Here is a 24,012-nt window from a genome sequence, read left to right as displayed (position 1 = left end):
AGAAGAGTGTGTGAAACAACAATTACAACACACTGCCCCCCGGCAGACCGGCAGACATCCACGCGCACGAAACACTCTCCATCACGCGATGGCCACTTGCACGCATCTCAGGCAGTCCTGGATGCTGGAGAGACTCAGCACACGCGCATTGGTAAGCCTGGCAGGATGTGCACAGCAAACACAAATCACTCGCGCGAGCTTTCTTTCGTGTATTTGGTAACTGGATCGAGCGGAGGTAACAGGAAGCCTCCGAATTCTGTCCGGGGGGCAGGCCGCCCGCCTGTGGTGTTTTCAACGCAAAGACGTCGAATTAACGTCGAGCATACACTTTCAAACACTGTGTGTAACGGACGAATGCGAGGCCGGCACACGGAACACGAAACACTAAATTGAAAACATGAGAAACACGGCAAATCGCTGTATGCCTACTAGACAACATTAGATAATAACAGTGTGAATTGAAAACACATCTCAGCACACATTGGAAACCATCCATAGGAATAATTAATAAGTAAAAGTCAGGCATGCGTTGAAACCATTATTTAGCAAGCTGACGTGTGCAACAGACGCTTTTTCCACTGTGTCTCATATCAGCAACATTTTTTATCGAAAATGGCCAGCCGTAAGATCGGAAACCGTCGCAATGATACGTTGCACCTGGAGCAACTGACGTTTGAACTGGAGAAAAAACTGAACGAGCTGCCACGAGTGAGCAACGTGACATCAGAAGACAACGGACCATGCACAGCGGCAGATTTAAGGGTTTGGGAATACAAGAACTTCGTTTTTATGCCGGACGACATGAAGCGTTTTTACATGTCGACCGATGGGATGCACACGAGCTGGACGTACAACTATTCGAAGAGCGCAAAATTACGTGTAGGCCACCTCTACATACCTAAATTGACGCACATCCAGAACCTCGAACTGAAAGGACCGGGAACTGTTTTCGAGCTCGAGCGCATAGGTGACAGGGGTTTCGTTTTGCTCGTGTACAAGACAAATGTTACAACCCGTCCGGAAATTTATTTGTTGGAAGTGGGATCGTGGAAGTCGACACTGTTGGCGGACTCCTTTACGACATACTTACGCATGAGCATCGAGCATCTCGGGCTACCATGTTGGCAGTTAGCCTTTGCCAGCTGTCGCCTGCCAGGGTGGGCTGAACAGCTGTTTTTGGTGCTGGCTCCACATTTGCTTTTGGACGATGACGAAATGCTAGGACCGAAGAGCGCGCCGGTATACCACCGAGCGCAGCACCCGCTCAATGTGCTAGATCCGGCTAGATTTTGGACCACGGTACGACGCATGCGCTCGGCACATGAATAGCCAACGACCAACGAGAACGAGAACGAGGTGGCCAAGGAGGATTACTTTACCATTACGTTAGACCATTACGCATTTAAAATAAACAATAAATAGCCACTGCACGGCCACTGTTTCAATTACACAGAAATGTAGTTTTATTTCTATCTAAAGCTTACTTTTGTTTTCTTCCCATTCGCATTCCCATTCCGCATTCCAGGGACCAGCTTTGCCCGTGAACAACACAACACGCATGGTTTGGTCTGATAATTGTACACAGTTTTGAGATTGTATCGAAGGATCGAATAAAATTGCTTCACAAACTTCATCAACCACCACCACCCAGAAGAGGGTTCCTTGACTGGGTTTTACCCGTAGCAGTATATGGGCACCTGGGCAATACACAGTGCTGGGCAGACAGCACTGCGCAACGAACACAACTTACACATGACGCACACACACACACACACACACACACACGCACACACATCATTTGTTTATTTACACCCATACAATTCATTACCTTGCACCGTTCGATATTCAAACATTGTGCGAGAAGCGACCGCGTTGCCGGGCCAGTATGAATGCGGTGCGTTTATAGTGCAGTGCTGGGTGCGCGCGTGTTTGGCGCACTACTGTGAGGCGAAACTAACAACGACGCCGGTGATTCGCGATGCTGGGAAAAGGTGCGCCAGTGGAAATGATGGCTTGTACAGCGCGCACAGCTGCCAGTACTGCTCGCCGCCTGAGAAGGGCCCGATCAACGCGGCCAGCTTTGTATGGGTTTGCGTCTATGCGGCAGTGTTGAAAATTCGTGATTTTTTCGCAACTACCCCCACGGGGGACTAAAAACGACGGGGCCGGGGGCAAAAGGAGTGCCAATGGGAGTGATCTGGTTGTTTGTACAACGCGTACGTCGGTGCCATCACTGGTGCCGGTACAATAATATTACAATGTGCATGTTCATAGGCGAAGACATAGTTTAAAAAAAAAACGATGACACTTATCGTCTCAAAACCGTCGTCGTTGGTCTAAATAAACGCGTCCTCGAGGCGAAAATGCGCGAACGCATTAAACGTCGGGTAAAAGGTCGGCCACAAATTATGCTAAAACGACTGGAAAACAGAAACTCCACATAAAAAAAAACAAAACGAAAGTTTCATCAAAAAGCTGCATGACTGCTCATGGGGATTTGAATCCCGGCCATGCCATGTGAAGACCAGCGCCGCTGTAGCGTCGGTGATATTTGCGAGATGTTCCATCGAGTAGGAATGAAGAAGGACGACCAATGCAGCCAAATGATATTCTGGGACGACCTTCGAGGCGAACCTGCTGTTTACGTGGTTACCGTTATGACGTTTGGTGCAGCATGCTCGCCCACTAGCGCACAGTTCGTGAAAAACCGAAATGCATCACGTTTCCGGCAGGATTTCCCGCGAGCGGTGGAATGCATCGAAGAGGAACATTATGTCGATGACATGCTTGTCAACGTGGAAACGGAAGAGGAAGCTGCTGAGCAAGCTAAAACGGTTCGCTATATTCACGCGAAAGGGGGCTTCGAGATACGGAATTGGGCGTCCAATTCACGCAAGGTGGTTGATTCAATGCAGGAAGGGCCTACAACAGCGAAATCGTCAGCTTGCGCAAACAGACCCCGCAAAAGCACCCGTGGAAAAGGGGGGTCGAGAAGAAAAGCAGCATCTATAAGCTCTCGCCTATTCTGAACGACCACGGGATCCTGAGAGTGGGGGGACGTTTGACGGAATGCGTAGGCATCAACAATTTCTCACGGAACCCGATCATCCTTCCTCGGCGAGACTACGGAACCGATCTCATTATTCGGGAGCACCACGAAAGGTACAAACACGGCAACCACAACACGGTTTTGAGCGAATTAAGGATGCAAAGTGAACAACGCGCGACCGGAGCCACCGCTAATGGGTAATTTACCACAACAAAGAACCGCATTTTATTAACGTGCCTTTTCCTTCACAGGGATCGACTACTTCGGCCCGTTTTCTCTGCTTCACGTCGAGAGCTGTACATCTCGAGATAGCGGCGTCCCTCAACACAGCGTCATGCATACTGGCGCCTCACTTTGGCGGCTGCTGGGAGCGTTTGGTACGTTCCGTGAAGAAGGTACTGAATCAGTTCGTGTTCCCCAAGCGCCCTACGGATGAAGTAATGCTGTCAACGTTCACGGAGATCGAACTCACCCTTAATTCGAGACCACTTACCTACGTGCCCCTGAACGACGGACTGGCCGACCCTATAACACGAATAACACGCCAAAAGGACGAATTGTCTCAATAATACCTGGAAAGGACGGTCAAGTTAGGCAAGCCACGGTACAAACGAGCAGTGGAACTTACGTTAGACCCGCACACAAATTAGCAGTCTTAGATGATGAGATTTTTGTGGAATTCGGACGGAATTATATGGACACGACACTTCAGAGAGAGCTACGCTTACGAACTAACTTTATTAAGGATGGAAAAACAAAAAGAAACTATGTACAAAATGGCTGCTGAAGGCGCCAAAATAAGAACGTCAAAAATGACAACAGCAATTGTGCAGGGTTTGCACGTCCATTTAACCGTATGACAGAAATTGTCACTCAACACCCCTGCTCAATTTCTGGAACTTCGCACTCCAATCTCCTCCACAAGACGCTTGAATGCTACAGGCGGTAGCCCCTTCGTCATGATGTCCGCCAACTGCTTTTCTGAAGGAACGTACTTGATGGTTATGTCGCCACGTTTAACTTGTTCTCGGATGAAGTTGAACTTTATGTCGACATGCTTCATTCGACGACTATCCCGTGGCTCTTCCGCCACGCGCATACATGACTGGTTATCTTCGAAATATGGCACAGGTTCTTTGATGACAACTCCGAGATCTGCCAACAACCTTTTCATCCATATTCCTTCACAGACGGCCGTGCACAACGCAACAAACTCGGCCTCAGTAGAAGACAAAGCCACTGTTTGTTGCTTACGCGTTAACCATGCCACTGTACCTCCAAACACTCGCAGGATGTAGCCACTCATCGATCGTCGATCGTTGATATCGTTTCCCCAATCGGCGTCTGAGAAAACAATCAAAGCAGGTTCAGCTTGTCCTCCTTTAAACTCGAGTCCCACATCAAGAGTGCCTTTCACATAGCGCAAGATGCGCTTTAAGTAGCACCAGTGTTCATTCGTCGGACAGCTCTGCAACTGGCTAAACACGTTCACTGCGGCACATAGATCAGGCCTCGAAGTGTGGGCAACGTATGCCAAACACCCAACCAGCTCACGATAAGGGTAGTCCGTTCGTTCCGCTTCAATTCCTCTCTCCAGCTTCAGATGGCATTCGATTGGTGTGGAGACCGGTTTACAATCTTCCATGCCGAAACGCTGAAGAAGAGACTCCAAATATCCTCGCTGAGAAATCCTCATGAACCGCTTCTCCACATCCCTCTCAATACGCATATTAAGAAAGCAGCTCACTTCACCAAAATCCGACATCGCAAACTCGTTCTTAAAACAGCTCTTGATCTCCGAAATCGCCACCACATCTCGTCCAACGATGAGAATATCATCGACGTAGAGGACTAGGATCATTCGTTCGTCATTCACCGTTCGCACGTACAAACACTGATCGTTTTTGCTGCGCTTGAAACCAAGCCTGGTGACGAACTGATGGAACCGTTCGTTCCATGCACGAGAAGCTTGCTTCAGTCCGTACAAGGCACGATTCAGACGGCAAACAAGTTTCTTCGATCCTATGGACAGTCCTTCCGGAAGAACCATGTAGATTTCTTCTTGTAGTGTTCCGTTAAGAAACGCCGTTTTCACATCAAGCTGATGCACATGCAGACGTTCCTGGTTTGCTACGGCTAGCACTGTCCTTACAGAATCCAATTTGGCCACTGGAGCATACGTCTCAGCATAATCGTAGCCATAACGCTGAGTAAAACCACGAGCTACGAGTCTTGCTTTGTACCTGTCAGGAGCTTCACCTTCACCCTTCTTGATCTTAAACACCCACTTGCAAGTAATAGGCTTTCTACCTGCGGGCAACTCGCACAGGGTCCAGGTGTTGTTCTGCTTGTGAGAAAGCATCTCCTCCTGTACAGCCGCATTCCACTGGTCCCAATCGTCACGCTTCCGCATCTCCGCAACTGAATCTGGATAGTTCTCGACATAACTAACAGCACTTAAAGCATAAGCAGAAAAATTCATCACGTAATCCTTCTGCCAAGACGGTGGCACACGCTTCCGAGTGTTGTTTTCTTCAGACACGGCACGATGATCAACCCCTGCTGAGTCTTCACATTCGTCGGCGATTGCATCGCAATCTACGAATTCTTCGACGGTCTCGTTCATCTCAGGTTCATCATTCTCCAGTGCTGGTTCGAATTCAGTGCCCGTCTCTGCTTCCGGTCGTATTTCTTCAGCCAGATCAGTTGGACAATCGGCATCTGCTGAAGATCTCATACGAATCACGTCATCCGTAGATTCTGTTGATTGATGCTTTTGGTGCCCCACTTGCCTGTGAGCACCTCCAATCTCGTTGACGATGACATCTCGGGCAGCGATAACCTTGCGACGGTTCGGGTCCCAGACTCTATATCCGTTGCAGTGGTACCCAAGGAAAATACCTTTCCAAGCCTTCTTGTCTAGTTTCTTCCGGTTCTCTTTCGGTATGTGGCAATACGCAGGACTACCCCAAACCCTCATCATCGAAACATCAGGTTTTCTACCCTCCCACATTTCATAGGGCGTCTTACAATCGATGATGGCACTTGCTGGGCTCCTGTTCACAAGATACGCGGCAGTCTCCACGGCTTCACACCAGAACTTCTTGTCTACTCCTGCCGTGAACAGCATCGACCTGGCCTTTTCTTCCAAGGTACGGTTCATCCGTTCCGAAACGCCATTCTGTTCTGGTGTATATGGAATTGTACACTGCATTACGATGCCTTTTTCTTTACAGTACTTGTCGAATTCACCACTACGATATTCCCCGCCATTATCACAAACTAATCGCGAAATGCCAACCCCGAACTTGGCAGTAACCATTGCTTCATACAACTTGAAACACTCAAAGACTTCATCCTTCCTGCGCATAGTGTACACGACCACAAATCTACTCCAATCGTCGATGAAACTAACGAAGAATCTACTTCCATCGTGTCCAACTGGTGTCACCGGACCACAAACATCGCTGTGTATTATTTCCAACACACGTTTTGCCCGTTTGTCTACGCGTTCACGAAATGGCATTCTTGTTTGCTTTGCATCGACACAGGTTTCACAGATTGTTTCCGTTTTATCACCATCGCACTTGAACATTCCTTTCACCATGTTCTTGGATATAATCTTCTCCAGGTTTTTCTCGCTTAGATGACCGAAGCGCTCATGCCAAAGCTCATGACATTTCAGAATCTTTCCACATGAATACAATACCGAATTCTCATCACTTTTCCGGTAAAAATCCATCTCATATTGGAGACCATGACGAGAACCACACGCGATCACTTCCGAACCACGAAGAATTTTTATACAACCTTTTTCGAAAACAACTTTCATTCCGGCCATCTCTACTTTCCTGATCGAAAAAAGATTACACCGTAGGTTTGGAAGAAAAAGCACATTCTTCAAGGTACACTCACGTCGTCGGTTTCCGATCTTTCCAATCATTTTGATTGTTCCCGAATATTGCGCAATCGTAGACTTTCCGTTCAAAGCCACTGCTATTTCAATCGGATTTTCCAAAGGCACCAATTCTTCGAACAGTTCTCGATCATTCGCCATGTGATCTGTGGCACCCGAATCAGCAAACCACTGTACTTTGCCTTCTTCTTCATTGCTTTCTACAGCAACCAAACCGGCGGCAAAACACACACTCTTCTCCGTCACGTTCGCACTGCCTTTGCTTTTGTTGCTCTTCTGCATTTTCTTTTCAGGACAATCACTCGCTTTATGTCCAGGCTTGTGACAAACAAAGCATTTCATTTGCCTTTTCGAAAAAACTTTAGGCTTTCCAACAAAAGCAGCCGACTCTCGTTTCATCGGAACAGCCACTACACTCGAATCGTTGCACTTAACTTCCTCATCGAGGAGCCGGCATTTGACGAACTCTAACGTTAAATTCTCTTGCGGAATTGTCTCTAGCGCCGTCACAACCGTCGCGTATTTCGGCCCAAGGGACATCATCAACTGGAAAACGACGTCGATCTCTTCCAACACTGCCCCAGTGGCCTTATAATCACGCACAACACGATCGAATGCTAGGAAATGATCCTGTAAACTGCCCCCTTCGTACCGAAACGTCGATAACTTTTTCTTCAAGTGGAGCCGGCACGCGGTGCTGCGACGCTCGAACACTTTTTCCAACGCAAGCCAAATCGCTCTCGGGGTCTTTTTGTCCTGCACATACTCCAGCATGTTGTCATGGATCCGCGATACAAGGATCGACTTGCACCGTCGTTCCTTCTTCCGGCGCTTTTCACACAGCTTTTCCTTCGCCTGACCAGCGGCGTCACTGTCTCCCGTTTTCACTTTAAGTTCTTCCACTTCCTCCATCTCGTTCTGGATGCATTCAAGCAAATCATGCTCCTCGAGCACCACTTGAATCCGGAACTTCCAAGATGCGAAGTTCGAACCATCAAAAAGCGGGACGCGCACGGTTTCGTTTTCGTATTCCATTTTTAAAACACAACACTTTTATTAGAGCAACTATAAACCGTCATACACGAAATCCTGGGCCCATAACCTGATGAGATTTTTGTGGAATTCGGACGGAATTATATGGACACGACACTTCAGAGAGAGCTACGCTTACGAACTAACTTTATTAAGGATGGAAAAACAAAAAGAAACTATGTACAAAATGGCTGCTGAAGGCGCCAAAATAAGAACGTCAAAAATGACAACAGCAATTGTGCAGGGTTTGCACGTCCATTTAACCGTATGACAGAAATTGTCACTCAACATTAGATGTATCAGCTTAGTAGAAAACCGCACGGCAAGAGTCGAATACAGAATATAGCGAAAGTAACAAACAGCAAGCAAGCAAATAAACAAACAAACAAACGCACACACACACGAGGCAACTGACAGAAGATGGGACGTGAAGCCACGGTTTGTACAATCGCGAAAGAAAGGTGTGTCATCACGAAGATCGGGTTTATAAAGTCGGTAATTTATAAACCTTTTAGCATTGAGGTGTTTATTATCGCCTAACAAATATATTTAACCGTGGCGCACTTGGGGGGACAATGTTGGAAAGCAAAGGAACACAAGAAAGAAGAGGAAAGATCGGAAAAAGGGAGCTCGCGTCTACCCGACGGGAATGAGCAAGAGCAGTCTGGAAACGAGGTTGAAACGACGAACTAATTTTTTACTAATTTTTTGATTTCTCTCTGCATTAAAGATTTCTAAAAAATTCAACCGCGTTTCAACACCGGTGTCTTCAGGAGAGCGTTCCAGCACTATATTGATTCTCGGACCACTTCCTGGACGCGTGGCGGGGCTGCAATCGGGAGCTGCAACAAACGGACAGTGGTTAAGAACGTGTGACAGTATTTGGCTGAATTTGCGAAAGTGAACGGTATGTGCGCTCTTACCCGATGCCCAAATCCTTGTTTCGTACATCGTCAAACGACGGCTAGATGTTCCGTTCCTGTGCGTTCCTGCGACGGAGCAAAAAAAAAAAAAAAAACATCACCGTGAGTATAATCAAGCACATCCGTTGGTGTCCGGAACACGGTGGTTGATGTTACCGTCATCGTTACCGGAATGCGAAACTACTCACCCAACGTATGCACTGGACGTACCGCGCATTCAGCATCCAGAAGTATCGTCTAGCAGAAGAGCGTGTGAAACAACAATTACAACACACTGCCCCCCGGCAGACCGGCAGACATCCACGCGCACGAAACACTCTCCATCACGCGATGGCCACTTGCACGCATCTCAGGCAGTCCTGGATGCTGGAGAGACTCAGCACACGCGCATTGGTAAGCCTGGCAGGATGTGCACAGCAAACACAAATCACTCGCGCGAGCTTTCTTTCGTGTATTTGGTAACTGGATCGAGCGGAGGTAACAGGAAGCCTCCGAATTCTGTCCGGGGGGAAGGCCGCCTGCCTGTGGTGTTTTCAACGCAAAGACGTCGAATTAACGTCGAGCATACACTTTCAAACACTGTGTGTAACGGGCGAATGCGAGGCCGGCACACGGAACACGAAACAATAAATTGAAAACATGAGAAACACGGCAAATCTCTGTATGCCTACTAGACAACATTAGATAATAACAGTGTGAATTGAAAACACATCTCAGCACACATTGGAAACCATCAATAGGAATAATTAATAAGTAAAAGTCAGGCATGCGTTGAAACCATTATTTAGCAAGCTGACGTGTGCAACAGACGCTTTTTCCACTGTGTCTCATATCAGCAACATATTTTATCGAAAATGGCCAGCCGTAAGATCGGAAACCGTCGCAACGATACGTTGCACCTGGAGCAACTGACGTTTGAACTGGAGAAAAAACTGAACGAGCTGCCACGAGTGAGCAACGTGACATCAGATGACAACGGACCATGCACAGCGGCAGATTTAAGGGTTTGGGAATACAAGAACTTCGTTTTTATGCCGGACGACATGAAGCGTTTTTACATGTCGACCGATGGGATGCACACGAGCTGGACGTACAACTATTCGAAGAGCGCAAAATTACGTGTAGGCCACCTCTACATACCTAAATTGACGCACATCCAGAACCTCGAACTGAAAGGACCGGGAACTGTTTTCGAGCTCGAGCGCATAGGTGACAGGGGTTTCGTTTTGCTCGTGTACAAGACAAATGTTACAACCCGTCCGGAAATTTATTTGTTGGAAGTGGGATCGTGGAAGTGGACACTGTTGGCGGACTCCTTTACGACATACTTACGCATGAGCATCGAGCATCTCGGGCTACCATGTTGGCAGTTAGCCTTTGCCAGCTGTCGCCTGCCAGGGTGGGCTGAACAGCTGTTTTTGGTGCTGGCTCCACATTTGCTTTTGGACAATGACGAAATGCTAGGACCGAAGAGCGCGCCGGTATACCACCGAGCGCAGCACCCGCTCAATGTGCTAGATCCGGCTAGATTTTGGACCACGGTACGACGCATGCACTCGGCACATGAATAGCCAACGACCAACGAGAACGAGAACGAGGTGGCCAAGGAGGATTACTTTACCATTACGTTAGACCATTACGCATTTAAAATAAACAATAAATAGTCACTGCACGGCCACTGTTTCAATTACACAGAAATGTAGTTTTATTTCTATCTAAAGCTTACTTTTGTTTTCTTCCCATTCGCATTCCCATTCCGCATTCCAGGGACCAGCTTTGCCCGTGAACAACACAACACACATGGTTTGGTCTGATAATTGTACACAGTTTTGAGATTGTATCGAAGGATCGAATAAAATTGCTTCACAAACTTCATCAACCACCACCACCCAGAAGAGGGTTCCTTGACTGGGTTTTACCCGTAGCAGTATATGGGCACCTGGGCAATACACAGTGCTGGGCAGACAGCACTGCGCAACGAACACAACTTGTACATCACGCACGCACGCACGCACGCACACACACACACACACATATCATTTGTTTATTTACACCCATACAATTCATTACCTTGCACCGTACGATATTCAAACATTGTGCGAGAAGCGACCGCATTGCCGGGCCTGTATGAATGCCGTGCGTTTATAGTGCAGTGCTGGGTGCGCGCGTGTTTGGCGCACTACTGTGAGGCGAAACTAACAACGACGCCGGTGATTCGCGATGCTGGGAAAAGGTGCGCCAGTGGGAATGATGGCTTGTACAGCGCGCACAGCTGCCAGTACTGCTCGCCGCCTGAGAAGGGCCCGATCAACGCGGCCAGCTTTGTATGGGCGTGCGTCTATGCGGCAGTGCTGAAAATTCGTGATTTTTTCACAACTACCCCCACGGGGGACTAAAAACGACGGGGCCGGGGGCAAAAGGAGTGCCAATGGGAGTGATCTGGTTGTTTGTACAACGCGTACGTCGGTGCCATCACTGGTGCCGGTACAATAATATTACAATGTGCATGTTCATAGGCGAAGACATAGTTTAAAAAAAAAAACGATGACACTTCTCGTCTCAAAACCGTCGTCGTTGGTCTAAATAAACGCGTCCTCGAGGCGAAAATGCGCGAACGCATTAAACGTCGGGTAAAAGGTCGGCCACAAATTATGCTAAAACGACTGGAAAACAGAAACTCCACATAAAAAAAAAAAAAACAAAACGAAAGTTTCATCAAAAAGCTGCATGACTGCTCATGGGGATTTGAATCCCGGCCATGCCATGTGAAGACCAGCGCCGCTGTAGCGTCGGTGATATTTGCGAGATGTTCCATCGAGTAGGAATGAAGAAGGACGACCAATGCAGCCAAATGATATTCTGGGACGACCTTCGAGGCGAACCTGCTGTTTACGTGGTTACCGTTATGACGTTTGGTGCAGCATGCTCGCCCACTAGCGCACAGTTCGTGAAAAACCGAAATGCATCACGTTTCCGGCAGGATTTCCCGCGAGCGGTGGAATGCATCGAAGAGGAACATTATGTCGATGACATGCTTGTCAACGTGGAAACGGAAGAGGAAGCTGCTGAGCAAGCTAAAACGGTTCGCTATATTCACGCGAAAGGGGGCTTCGAGATACGGAATTGGGCGTCCAATTCACGCAAGGTGGTTGATTCAATGCAGGAAGGGCCTACAACAGCGAAATCGTCAGCTTGCGCAAACAGACCCCGCAAAAGCACCCGTGGAAAAGGGGGGTCGAGAAGAAAAGCAGCATCTATAAGCTCTCGCCTATTCTGAACGACCACGGGATCCTGAGAGTGGGGGGACGTTTGACGGAATGCGTAGGCATCAACAATTTCTCACGGAACCCGATCATCCTTCCTCGGCGAGACTACGGAACCGATCTCATTATTCGGGAGCACCACGAAAGGTACAAACACGGCAACCACAACACGGTTTTGAGCGAATTAAGGATGCGGTACCACATCCCTAAACTGCTGGGGGAATATCGACGCGTTAGGAGAGATTGTCAGTGGTGCAAAGTGAACAACGCGCGACCGGAGCCACCGCTAATGGGTAATTTACCACAACAAAGAACCGCATTTTATTAACGTGCCTTTTCCTTCACAGGGATCGACTACTTCGGCCCGTTTTCTCTGCTTCACGTCGAGAGCTGTACATCTCGAGATAGCGGCGTCCCTCAACACAGCGTCATGCATACTGGCGCCTCACTTTGGCGGCTGCTGGGAGCGTTTGGTACGTTCCGTGAAGAAGGTACTGCATCAGTTCGTGTTCCCCAAGCGCCCTACGGATGAAGTAATGCTGTCAACGTTCACGGAGATCGAACTCATCCTTAATTCGAGACCACTTACCTACGTGCCCCTGAACGACGGACTGGCCGACCCTATAACACGAATAACACGCCAAAAGGACGAATTGTCTCAATAATACCTGGAAAGGACGGTCAAGTTAGGCAAGCCACGGTACAAACGAGCAGTGGAACTTACGTTAGACCCGCACACAAATTAGCAGTCTTAGATGTATCAGCTTAGTAGAAAACCGCACGGCAAGAGTCGAATACAGAATATAGCGAAAGTAACAAACAGCAAGCAAGCAAATAAACAAACAAACAAACGCACACACACACGAGGCAACTGACAGAAGATGGGACGTGAAGCCACGGTTTGTACAATCGCGAAAGAAAGGTGTGTCATCACGAAGATCGGGTTTATAAAGTCGGTAATTTATAAACCTTTTAGCATTGAGGTGTTTATTATCGCCTAACAAATATATTTAACCGTGGCGCACTTGGGGGGACAATGTTGGAAAGCAAAGGAACACAAGAAAGAAGAGGAAAGATCGGAAAAAGGGAGCTCGCGTCTACCCGACGGGAATGAGCAAGAGCAGTCTGGAAACGAGGTTGAAACGACGAACTAATTTTTTACTAATTTTTTGATTTCTCTCTGCATTAAAGATTTCTAAAAAATTCAACCGCGTTTCAACACCGGTGTCTTCAGGAGAGCGTTCCAGCACTATATTGATTCTCGGACCACTTCCTGGACGCGTGGCGGGGCTGCAATCGGGAGCTGCAACAAACGGACAGTGGTTAAGAACGTGTGACAGTATTTGGCTGAATTTGCGAAAGTGAACGGTATGTGCGCTCTTACCCGATGCCCAAATCCTTGTTTCGTACATCGTCAAACGACGGCTAGATGTTCCGTTCCTGTGCGTTCCTGCGACGGAGCAAAAAAAAAAAAAAAACATCACCGTGAGTATAATCAAGCACATCCGTTGGTGTCCGGAACACGGTGGTTGATGTTACCGTCATCGTTACCGGAATGCGAAACTACTCACCCAACGTATGCACTGGACGTACCGCGCATTCAGCATCCAGAAGTATCGTCTAGCAGAAGAGCGTGTGAAACAACAATTACAACACACTGCCCCCCGGCAGACCGGCAGACATCCACGCGCACGAAACACTCTCCATCACGCGATGGCCACTTGCACGCATCTCAGGCAGTCCTGGATGCTGGAGAGACTCAGCACACGCGCATTGGTAAGCCTGGCAGGATGTGCACAGCAAACACAAATCACTCGCGCGAGCTTTCTTTCGTGTATTTGGTAACTGGATCGAGCGGAGGTAACAGGAAGCCTCCGAATTCTGTCCGGGGGGCAGGCCGCCCTGCCTGTGGTGTTTTCAACGCAAAGACGTCGAATTAACGTCGAGCATACACTTTCAAACACTGTGTGTAACGGGCGAATGCGAGGCCGGCACACGGAACACGAAACACTAAATTGAAAACATGAGAAACACGGCAAATCTCTGTATGCCTACTAGACAACATTAGATAATAACAGTGTGAATTGAAAACACATCTCAGCACACATTGGAAACCATCCATAGGAATAATTAATAAGTAAAAGTCAGGCATGCGTTGAAACCATTATTTAGCAAGCTGACGTGTGCAACAGACGCTTTTTCCACTGTGTCTCATATCAGCAACATATTTTATCGAAAATGGCCAGCCGTAAGATCGGAAACCGTCGCAACGATACGTTGCACCTGGAGAAACTGACGTTTGAACTGAAGAAAAAACTGAACGAGCTGCCACGAGTGAGCAACGTGACATCAGATGACAACGGACCATGCACAGCGGCAGATTTAAGGGTTTGGGAATACAAGAACTTCGTTTTTATGCCGGACGACATGAAGCGTTTTTACATGTCGACCGATGGGATGCACACGAGCTGGACGTACAACTATTCGAAGCGCGCAAAATTACGTGTAGGCCACCTCTACATACCTAAATTGACGCACATCCAGAACCTCGAACTGAAAGGACCGGGAACTGTTTTCGAGCTCGAGCGCATAGGTGACAGGGGTTTCGTTTTGCTCGTGTACAAGACAAATGTTACAACCCGTCCGGAAATTTATTTGTTGGAAGTGGGATCGTGGAAGTGGACACTGTTGGCGGACTCCTTTACGACATACTTACGCATGAGCATCGAGCATCTCGGGCTACCATGTTGGCAGTTAGCCTTTGCCAGCTGTCGCCTGCCAGGGTGGGCTGAACAGCTGTTTTTGGTGCTGGCTCCACATTTGCTTTTGGACAATGACGAAATGCTAGGACCGAAGAGCGCGCCGGTATACCACCGAGCGCAGCACCCGCTCAATGTGCTAGATCCGGCTAGATTTTGGACCACGGTACGACGCATGCACTCGGCACATGAATAGCCAACGACCAACGAGAACGAGAACGAGGTGGCCAAGGAGGATTACTTTACCATTACGTTAGACCATTACGCATTTAAAATAAACAATAAATAGTCACTGCACGGCCACTGTTTCAATTACACAGAAATGTAGTTTTATTTCTATCTAAAGCTTACTTTTGTTTTCTTCCCATTCGCATTCCCATTCCGCATTCCAGGGACCAGCTTTGCCCGTGAACAACACAACACACATGGTTTGGTCTGATAATTGTACACAGTTTTGAGATTGTATCGAAGGATCGAATAAAATTGCTTCACAAACTTCATCAACCACCACCACCCAGAAGAGGGTTCCTTGACTGGGTTTTACCCGTAGCAGTATATGGGCACCTGGGCAATACACAGTGCTGGGCAGACAGCACTGCGCAACGAACACAACTTGTACATCACGCACGCACGCACGCACGCACACACACACACACACACACATATCATTTGTTTATTTACACCCATACAATTCATTACCTTGCACCGTACGATATTCAAACATTGTGCGAGAAGCGACCGCATTGCCGGGCCAGTATGAATGCCGTGCGTTTATAGTGCAGTGCTGGGTGCGCGCGTGTTTGGCGCACTACTGTGAGGCGAAACTAACAACGACGCCGGTGATTCGCGATGCTGGGAAAAGGTGCGCCAGTGGGAATGATGGCTTGTACAGCGCGCACAGCTGCCAGTACTGCTCGCCGCCTGAGAAGGGCCCGATCAACGCGGCCAGCTTTGTATGGGCGTGCGTCTATGCGGCAGTGCTGAAAATTCGTGATTTTTTCACAACTACCCCCACGGGGGACTAAAAACGACGGGGCCGGGGGCAAAAGGAGTGCCAATGGGAGTGATCTGGTTGTTTGTACAACGCGTACGTCGGTGCCATCACTGGTGCCGGTACAATAATATTACAATGTGCATGTTCATAGGCGACGACATAGTTTAAAAAAAAAACGATGACACTTATCGTCTCAAAACCGTCGTCGTTGGTCTAAATAAACGCGTCCTCGAGGCGAAAATGCGCGAACGCATTAAACGTCGGGTAAAAGGTCGGCCACAAATTATGCTAAAACGACTGGAAAACAGAAACTCCACATAAAAAAAAAAAAAACAAAACGAAAGTTTCATCAAAAAGCTGCATGACTGCTCATGGGGATTTGAATCCCGGCCATGCCATGTGAAGACCAGCGCCGCTGTAGCGTCGGTGATATTCGCGAGATGTTCCATCGAGTAGGAATGAAGAAGGACGACCAACGCAGCCAAATGATATTCTGGGACGACCTTCGAGGCGAACCTGCTGTTTACGTGGTTACCGTTATGACGTTTGGTGCAGCATGCTCGCCCACTAGCGCACAGTTCGTGAAAAACCGAAATGCATCACGTTTCCGGCAGGATTTCCCGCGAGCGGTGGAATGCATCGAAGAGGAACATTATGTCGATGACATGCTTGTCAACGTGGAAACGGAAGAGGAAGCTGCTGAGCAAGCTAAAACGGTTCGCTATATTCACGCGAAAGGGGGCTTCGAGATACGGAATTGGGCGTCCAATTCACGCAAGGTGGTTGATTCAATGCAGGAAGGGCCTACAACAGCGAAATCGTCAGCTTGCGCAAACAGACCCCGCAAAAGCACCCGTGGAAAAGGGGGGTCGAGAAGAAAAGCAGCATCTATAAGCTCTCGCCTATTCTGAACGACCACGGGATCCTGAGAGTGGGGGGACGTTTGACGGAATGCGTAGGCATCAACAATTTCTCACGGAACCCGATCATCCTTCCTCGGCGAGACTACGGAACCGATCTCATTATTCGGGAGCACCACGAAAGGTACAAACACGGCAACCACAACACGGTTTTGAGCGAATTAAGGATGCGGTACCACATCCCTAAACTGCTGGGGGAATATCGACGCGTTAGGAGAGATTGTCAGTGGTGCAAAGTGAACAACGCGCGACCGGAGCCACCGCTAATGGGTAATTTACCACAACAAAGAACCGCATTTTATTAACGTGCCTTTTCCTTCACAGGGATCGACTACTTCGGCCCGTTTTCTCTGCTTCACGTCGAGAGCTGTACATCTCGAGATAGCGGCGTCCCTCAACACAGCGTCATGCATACTGGCGCCTCACTTTGGCGGCTGCTGGGAGCGTTTGGTACGTTCCGTGAAGAAGGTACTGAATCAGTTCGTGTTCCCCAAGCGCCCTACGGATGAAGTAATGCTGTCAACGTTCACGGAGATCGAACTCATCCTTAATTCGAGACCACTTACCTACGTGCCCCTGAACGACGGACTGGCCGACCCTATAACACGAATAACACGCCAAAAGGACGAATTGTCTCAATAATACCTGGAAAGGACGGTCAAGTTAGGCAAGCCACGGTACAAACGAGCAGTGGAACTTACGTTAGACCCGCACACAAATTAGCAGTCTTAGATGTATCAGCTTAGTAGAAAACCGCACGGCAAGAGTCGAATACAGAATATAGCGAAAGTAACAAACAGCAAGCAAGCAAATAAACAAACAAACAAACGCACACACACACGAGGCAACTGACAGAAGATGGGACGTGAAGCCACGGTTTGTACAATCGCGAAAGAAAGGTGTGTCATCACGAAGATCGGGTTTATAAAGTCGGTAATTTATAAACCTTTTAGCATTGAGGTGTTTATTATCGCCTAACAAATATATTTAACCGTGGCGCACTTGGGGGGACAATGTTGGAAAGCAAAGGAACACAAGAAAGAAGAGGAAAGATCGGAAAAAGGGAGCTCGCGTCTACCCGACGGGAATGAGCAAGAGCAGTCTGGAAACGAGGTTGAAACGACGAACTAATTTTTTACTAATTTTTTGATTTCTCTCTGCATTAAAGATTTCTAAAAAATTCAACCGCGTTTCAACACCGGTGTCTTCAGGAGAGCGTTCCAGCACTATATTGATTCTCGGACCACTTCCTGGACGCGTGGCGGGGCTGCAATCGGGAGCTGCAACAAACGGACAGTGGTTAAGAACGTGTGACAGTATTTGGCTGAATTTGCGAAAGTGAACGGTATGTGCGCTCTTACCCGATGCCCAAATCCTTGTTTCGTACATCGTCAAACGACGGCTAGATGTTCCGTTCCTGTGCGTTCCTGCGACGGAGCAAAAAAAAAAAAAAAAACATCACCGTGAGTATAATCAAGCACATCCGTTGGTGTCCGGAACACGGTGGTTGATGTTACCGTCATCGTTACCGGAATGCGAAACTACTCACCCAACGTATGCACTGGACGTACCGCGCATTCAGCATCCAGAAGTATCGTCTAGCAGAAGAGCGTGTGAAACAACAATTACAACACACTGCCCCCCGGCAGACCGGCAGACATCCACGCGCACGAAACACTCTCCATCACGCGATGGCCACTTGCACGCATCTCAGGCAGTCCTGGATGCTGGAGAGACTCAGCACACGCGCATTGGTAAGCCTGGCAGGATGTGCACAGCAAACACAAATCACTCGCGCGAGCTTTCTTTCGTGTATTTGGTAACTGGATCGAGCGGAGGTAACAGGAAGCCTCCGAATTCTGTCCGGGGGGCAGGCCGCCCGCCTGTGGTGTTTTCAACGCAAAGACGTCGAATTAACGTCGAGCATACACTTTCAAACACTGTGTGTAACGGGCGAATGCGAGGCCGGCACACGGAACACGAAACACTAAATTGAAAACATGAGAAACACGGCAAATCTCTGTATGCCTACTAGACAACATTAGATAATAACAGTGTGAATTGAAAACACATCTCAGCACACATTGGAAACCATCCATAGGAATAATTAATAAGTAAAAGTCAGGCATGCGTTGAAACCATTATTTAGCAAGCTGACGTGTGCAACAGACGCTTTTTCCACTGTGTCTCATATCAGCAACATATTTTATCGAAAATGGCCAGCCGTAAGATCGGAAACCGTCGCAACGATACGTTGCACCTGGAGAAACTGACGTTTGAACTGAAGAAAAAACTGAACGAGCTGCCACGAGTGAGCAACGTGACATCAGATGACAACGGACCATGCACAGCGGCAGATTTAAGGGTTTGGGAATACAAGAACTTCGTTTTTATGCCGGACGACATGAAGCGTTTTTACATGTCGACCGATGGGATGCACACGAGCTGGACGTACAACTATTCGAAGCGCGCAAAATTACGTGTAGGCCACCTCTACATACCTAAATTGACGCACATCCAGAACCTCGAACTGAAAGGACCGGGAACTGTTTTCGAGCTCGAGCGCATAGGTGACAGGGGTTTCGTTTTGCTCGTGTACAAGACAAATGTTACAACCCGTCCGGAAATTTATTTGTTGGAAGTGGGATCGTGGAAGTGGACACTGTTGGCGGACTCCTTTACGACATACTTACGCATGAGCATCGAGCATCTCGGGCTACCATGTTGGCAGTTAGCCTTTGCCAGCTGTCGCCTGCCAGGGTGGGCTGAACAGCTGTTTTTGGTGCTGGCTCCACATTTGCTTTTGGACAATGACGAAATGCTAGGACCGAAGAGCGCGCCGGTATACCACCGAGCGCAGCACCCGCTCAATGTGCTAGATCCGGCTAGATTTTGGACCACGGTACGACGCATGCACTCGGCACATGAATAGCCAACGACCAACGAGAACGAGAACGAGGTGGCCAAGGAGGATTACTTTACCATTACGTTAGACCATTACGCATTTAAAATAAACAATAAATAGTCACTGCACGGCCACTGTTTCAATTACACAGAAATGTAGTTTTATTTCTATCTAAAGCTTACTTTTGTTTTCTTCCCATTCGCATTCCCATTCCGCATTCCAGGGACCAGCTTTGCCCGTGAACAACACAACACACATGGTTTGGTCTGATAATTGTACACAGTTTTGAGATTGTATCGAAGGATCGAATAAAATTGCTTCACAAACTTCATCAACCACCACCACCCAGAAGAGGGTTCCTTGACTGGGTTTTACCCGTAGCAGTATATGGGCACCTGGGCAATACACAGTGCTGGGCAGACAGCACTGCGCAACGAACACAACTTGTACATCACGCACGCACGCACGCACGCACACACACACACACACACACATATCATTTGTTTATTTACACCCATACAATTCATTACCTTGCACCGTACGATATTCAAACATTGTGCGAGAAGCGACCGCATTGCCGGGCCAGTATGAATGCCGGTGCGTTTATAGTGCAGTGCTGGGTGCGCGCGTGTTTGGCGCACTACTGTGAGGCGAAACTAACAACGACGCCGGTGATTCGCGATGCTGGGAAAAGGTGCGCCAGTGGGAATGATGGCTTGTACAGCGCGCACAGCTGCCAGTACTGCTCGCCGCCTGAGAAGGGCCCGATCAACGCGGCCAGCTTTGTATGGGCGTGCGTCTATGCGGCAGTGCTGAAAATTCGTGATTTTTTCACAACTACCCCCACGGGGGACTAAAAACGACGGGGCCGGGGGCAAAAGGAGTGCCAATGGGAGTGATCTGGTTGTTTGTACAACGCGTACGTCGGTGCCATCACTGGTGCCGGTACAATAATATTACAATGTGCATGTTCATAGGCGACGACATAGTTTAAAAAAAAAACGATGACACTTATCGTCTCAAAACCGTCGTCGTTGGTCTAAATAAACGCGTCCTCGAGGCGAAAATGCGCGAACGCATTAAACGTCGGGTAAAAGGTCGGCCACAAATTATGCTAAAACGACTGGAAAACAGAAACTCCACATAAAAAAAAAAAAAACAAAACGAAAGTTTCATCAAAAAGCTGCATGACTGCTCATGGGGATTTGAATCCCGGCCATGCCATGTGAAGACCAGCGCCGCTGTAGCGTCGGTGATATTCGCGAGATGTTCCATCGAGTAGGAATGAAGAAGGACGACCAACGCAGCCAAATGATATTCTGGGACGACCTTCGAGGCGAACCTGCTGTTTACGTGGTTACCGTTATGACGTTTGGTGCAGCATGCTCGCCCACTAGCGCACAGTTCGTGAAAAACCGAAATGCATCACGTTTCCGGCAGGATTTCCCGCGAGCGGTGGAATGCATCGAAGAGGAACATTATGTCGATGACATGCTTGTCAACGTGGAAACGGAAGAGGAAGCTGCTGAGCAAGCTAAAACGGTTCGCTATATTCACGCGAAAGGGGGCTTCGAGATACGGAATTGGGCGTCCAATTCACGCAAGGTGGTTGATTCAATGCAGGAAGGGCCTACAACAGCGAAATCGTCAGCTTGCGCAAACAGACCCCGCAAAAGCACCCGTGGAAAAGGGGGGTCGAGAAGAAAAGCAGCATCTATAAGCTCTCGCCTATTCTGAACGACCACGGGATCCTGAGAGTGGGGGGACGTTTGACGGAATGCGTAGGCATCAACAATTTCTCACGGAACCCGATCATCCTTCCTCGGCGAGACTACGGAACCGATCTCATTATTCGGGAGCACCACGAAAGGTACAAACACGGCAACCACAACACGGTTTTGAGCGAATTAAGGATGCGGTACCACATCCCTAAACTGCTGGGGGAATATCGACGCGTTAGGAGAGATTGTCAGTGGTGCAAAGTGAACAACGCGCGACCGGAGCCACCGCTAATGGGTAATTTACCACAACAAAGAACCGCATTTTATTAACGTGCCTTTTCCTTCACAGGGATCGACTACTTCGGCCCGTTTTCTCTGCTTCACGTCGAGAGCTGTACATCTCGAGATAGCGGCGTCCCTCAACACAGCGTCATGCATACTGGCGCCTCACTTTGGCGGCTGCTGGGAGCGTTTGGTACGTTCCGTGAAGAAGGTACTGAATCAGTTCGTGTTCCCCAAGCGCCCTACGGATGAAGTAATGCTGTCAACGTTCACGGAGATCGAACTCATCCTTAATTCGAGACCACTTACCTACGTGCCCCTGAACGACGGACTGGCCGACCCTATAACACGAATAACACGCCAAAAGGACGAATTGTCTCAATAATACCTGGAAAGGACGGTCAAGTTAGGCAAGCCACGGTACAAACGAGCAGTGGAACTTACGTTAGACCCGCACACAAATTAGCAGTCTTAGATGTATCAGCTTAGTAGAAAACCGCACGGCAAGAGTCGAATACAGAATATAGCGAAAGTAACAAACAGCAAGCAAGCAAATAAACAAACAAACAAACGCACACACACACGAGGCAACTGACAGAAGATGGGACGTGAAGCCACGGTTTGTACAATCGCGAAAGAAAGGTGTGTCATCACGAAGATCGGGTTTATAAAGTCGGTAATTTATAAACCTTTTAGCATTGAGGTGTTTATTATCGCCTAACAAATATATTTAACCGTGGCGCACTTGGGGGGACAATGTTGGAAAGCAAAGGAACACAAGAAAGAAGAGGAAAGATCGGAAAAAGGGAGCTCGCGTCTACCCGACGGGAATGAGCAAGAGCAGTCTGGAAACGAGGTTGAAACGACGAACTAATTTTTTACTAATTTTTTGATTTCTCTCTGCATTAAAGATTTCTAAAAAATTCAACCGCGTTTCAACACCGGTGTCTTCAGGAGAGCGTTCCAGCACTATATTGATTCTCGGACCACTTCCTGGACGCGTGGCGGGGCTGCAATCGGGAGCTGCAACAAACGGACAGTGGTTAAGAACGTGTGACAGTATTTGGCTGAATTTGCGAAAGTGAACGGTATGTGCGCTCTTACCCGATGCCCAAATCCTTGTTTCGTACATCGTCAAACGACGGCTAGATGTTCCGTTCCTGTGCGTTCCTGCGACGGAGCAAAAAAAAAAAAAAAACATCACCGTGAGTATAATCAAGCACATCCGTTGGTGTCCGGAACACGGTGGTTGATGTTACCGTCATCGTTACCGGAATGCGAAACTACTCACCCAACGTATGCACTGGACGTACCGCGCATTCAGCATCCAGAAGTATCGTCTAGCAGAAGAGCGTGTGAAACAACAATTACAACACACTGCCCCCCGGCAGACCGGCAGACATCCACGCGCACGAAACACTCTCCATCACGCGATGGCCACTTGCACGCATCTCAGGCAGTCCTGGATGCTGGAGAGACTCAGCACACGCGCATTGGTAAGCCTGGCAGGATGTGCACAGCAAACACAAATCACTCGCGCGAGCTTTCTTTCGTGTATTTGGTAACTGGATCGAGCGGAGGTAACAGGAAGCCTCCGAATTCTGTCCGGGGGGCAGGCCGCCCGCCTGTGGTGTTTTCAACGCAAAGACGTCGAATTAACGTCGAGCATACACTTTCAAACACTGTGTGTAACGGGCGAATGCGAGGCCGGCACACGGAACACGAAACACTAAATTGAAAACATGAGAAACACGGCAAATCTCTGTATGCCTACTAGACAACATTAGATAATAACAGTGTGAATTGAAAACACATCTCAGCACACATTGGAAACCATCCATAGGAATAATTAATAAGTAAAAGTCAGGCATGCGTTGAAACCATTATTTAGCAAGCTGACGTGTGCAACAGACGCTTTTTCCACTGTGTCTCATATCAGCAACATATTTTATCGAAAATGGCCAGCCGTAAGATCGGAAACCGTCGCAACGATACGTTGCACCTGGAGAAACTGACGTTTGAACTGAAGAAAAAACTGAACGAGCTGCCACGAGTGAGCAACGTGACATCAGATGACAACGGACCATGCACAGCGGCAGATTTAAGGGTTTGGGAATACAAGAACTTCGTTTTTATGCCGGACGACATGAAGCGTTTTTACATGTCGACCGATGGGATGCACACGAGCTGGACGTACAACTATTCGAAGCGCGCAAAATTACGTGTAGGCCACCTCTACATACCTAAA

At 48.3% G+C, this 24,012-nt stretch overlaps 4 long non-coding RNA genes across 4 annotated transcripts; all 4 read right to left on the bottom strand.

Annotated features, from left to right (window-relative positions):
* Positions 1–3,456: 3,456 nt before the first annotated feature.
* LOC118516955 lies at positions 3,457–3,713 on the bottom strand. The gene is made up of 3 exons (XR_004908197.1): positions 3,678–3,713; positions 3,543–3,621; positions 3,457–3,475 (listed from the first exon to the last, which is right to left on the bottom strand). It is a non-coding gene; the product is annotated as an uncharacterized LOC118516955 (long non-coding RNA).
* An 8,973-nt stretch (positions 3,714–12,686) lies between these two features.
* LOC118516939 lies at positions 12,687–12,950 on the bottom strand. Its single transcript, XR_004908177.1, has 3 exons — positions 12,908–12,950; positions 12,773–12,851; positions 12,687–12,705 (listed from the first exon to the last, which is right to left on the bottom strand). It is a non-coding gene; the product is annotated as an uncharacterized LOC118516939 (long non-coding RNA).
* Positions 12,951–17,336: 4,386 nt separating this feature from the next.
* LOC118516944 lies at positions 17,337–17,600 on the bottom strand. Its single transcript, XR_004908182.1, has 3 exons — positions 17,558–17,600; positions 17,423–17,501; positions 17,337–17,355 (listed from the first exon to the last, which is right to left on the bottom strand). It is a non-coding gene; the product is annotated as an uncharacterized LOC118516944 (long non-coding RNA).
* A 4,387-nt stretch (positions 17,601–21,987) lies between these two features.
* Positions 21,988–22,251, bottom strand: LOC118516945. Its single transcript, XR_004908183.1, has 3 exons — positions 22,209–22,251; positions 22,074–22,152; positions 21,988–22,006 (listed from the first exon to the last, which is right to left on the bottom strand). It is a non-coding gene; the product is annotated as an uncharacterized LOC118516945 (long non-coding RNA).
* Positions 22,252–24,012: the final 1,761 nt, after the last annotated feature.

The sequence above is a fragment of the Anopheles stephensi genome, unplaced genomic scaffold (assembly GCF_013141755.1).
Source record: "Anopheles stephensi strain Indian unplaced genomic scaffold, UCI_ANSTEP_V1.0 ucontig420, whole genome shotgun sequence".
In the NCBI taxonomy this organism is placed as follows: Eukaryota; Metazoa; Arthropoda; class Insecta; order Diptera; family Culicidae; genus Anopheles; species Anopheles stephensi.
This window is presented reverse-complemented; position numbering and strand designations above follow the sequence as displayed.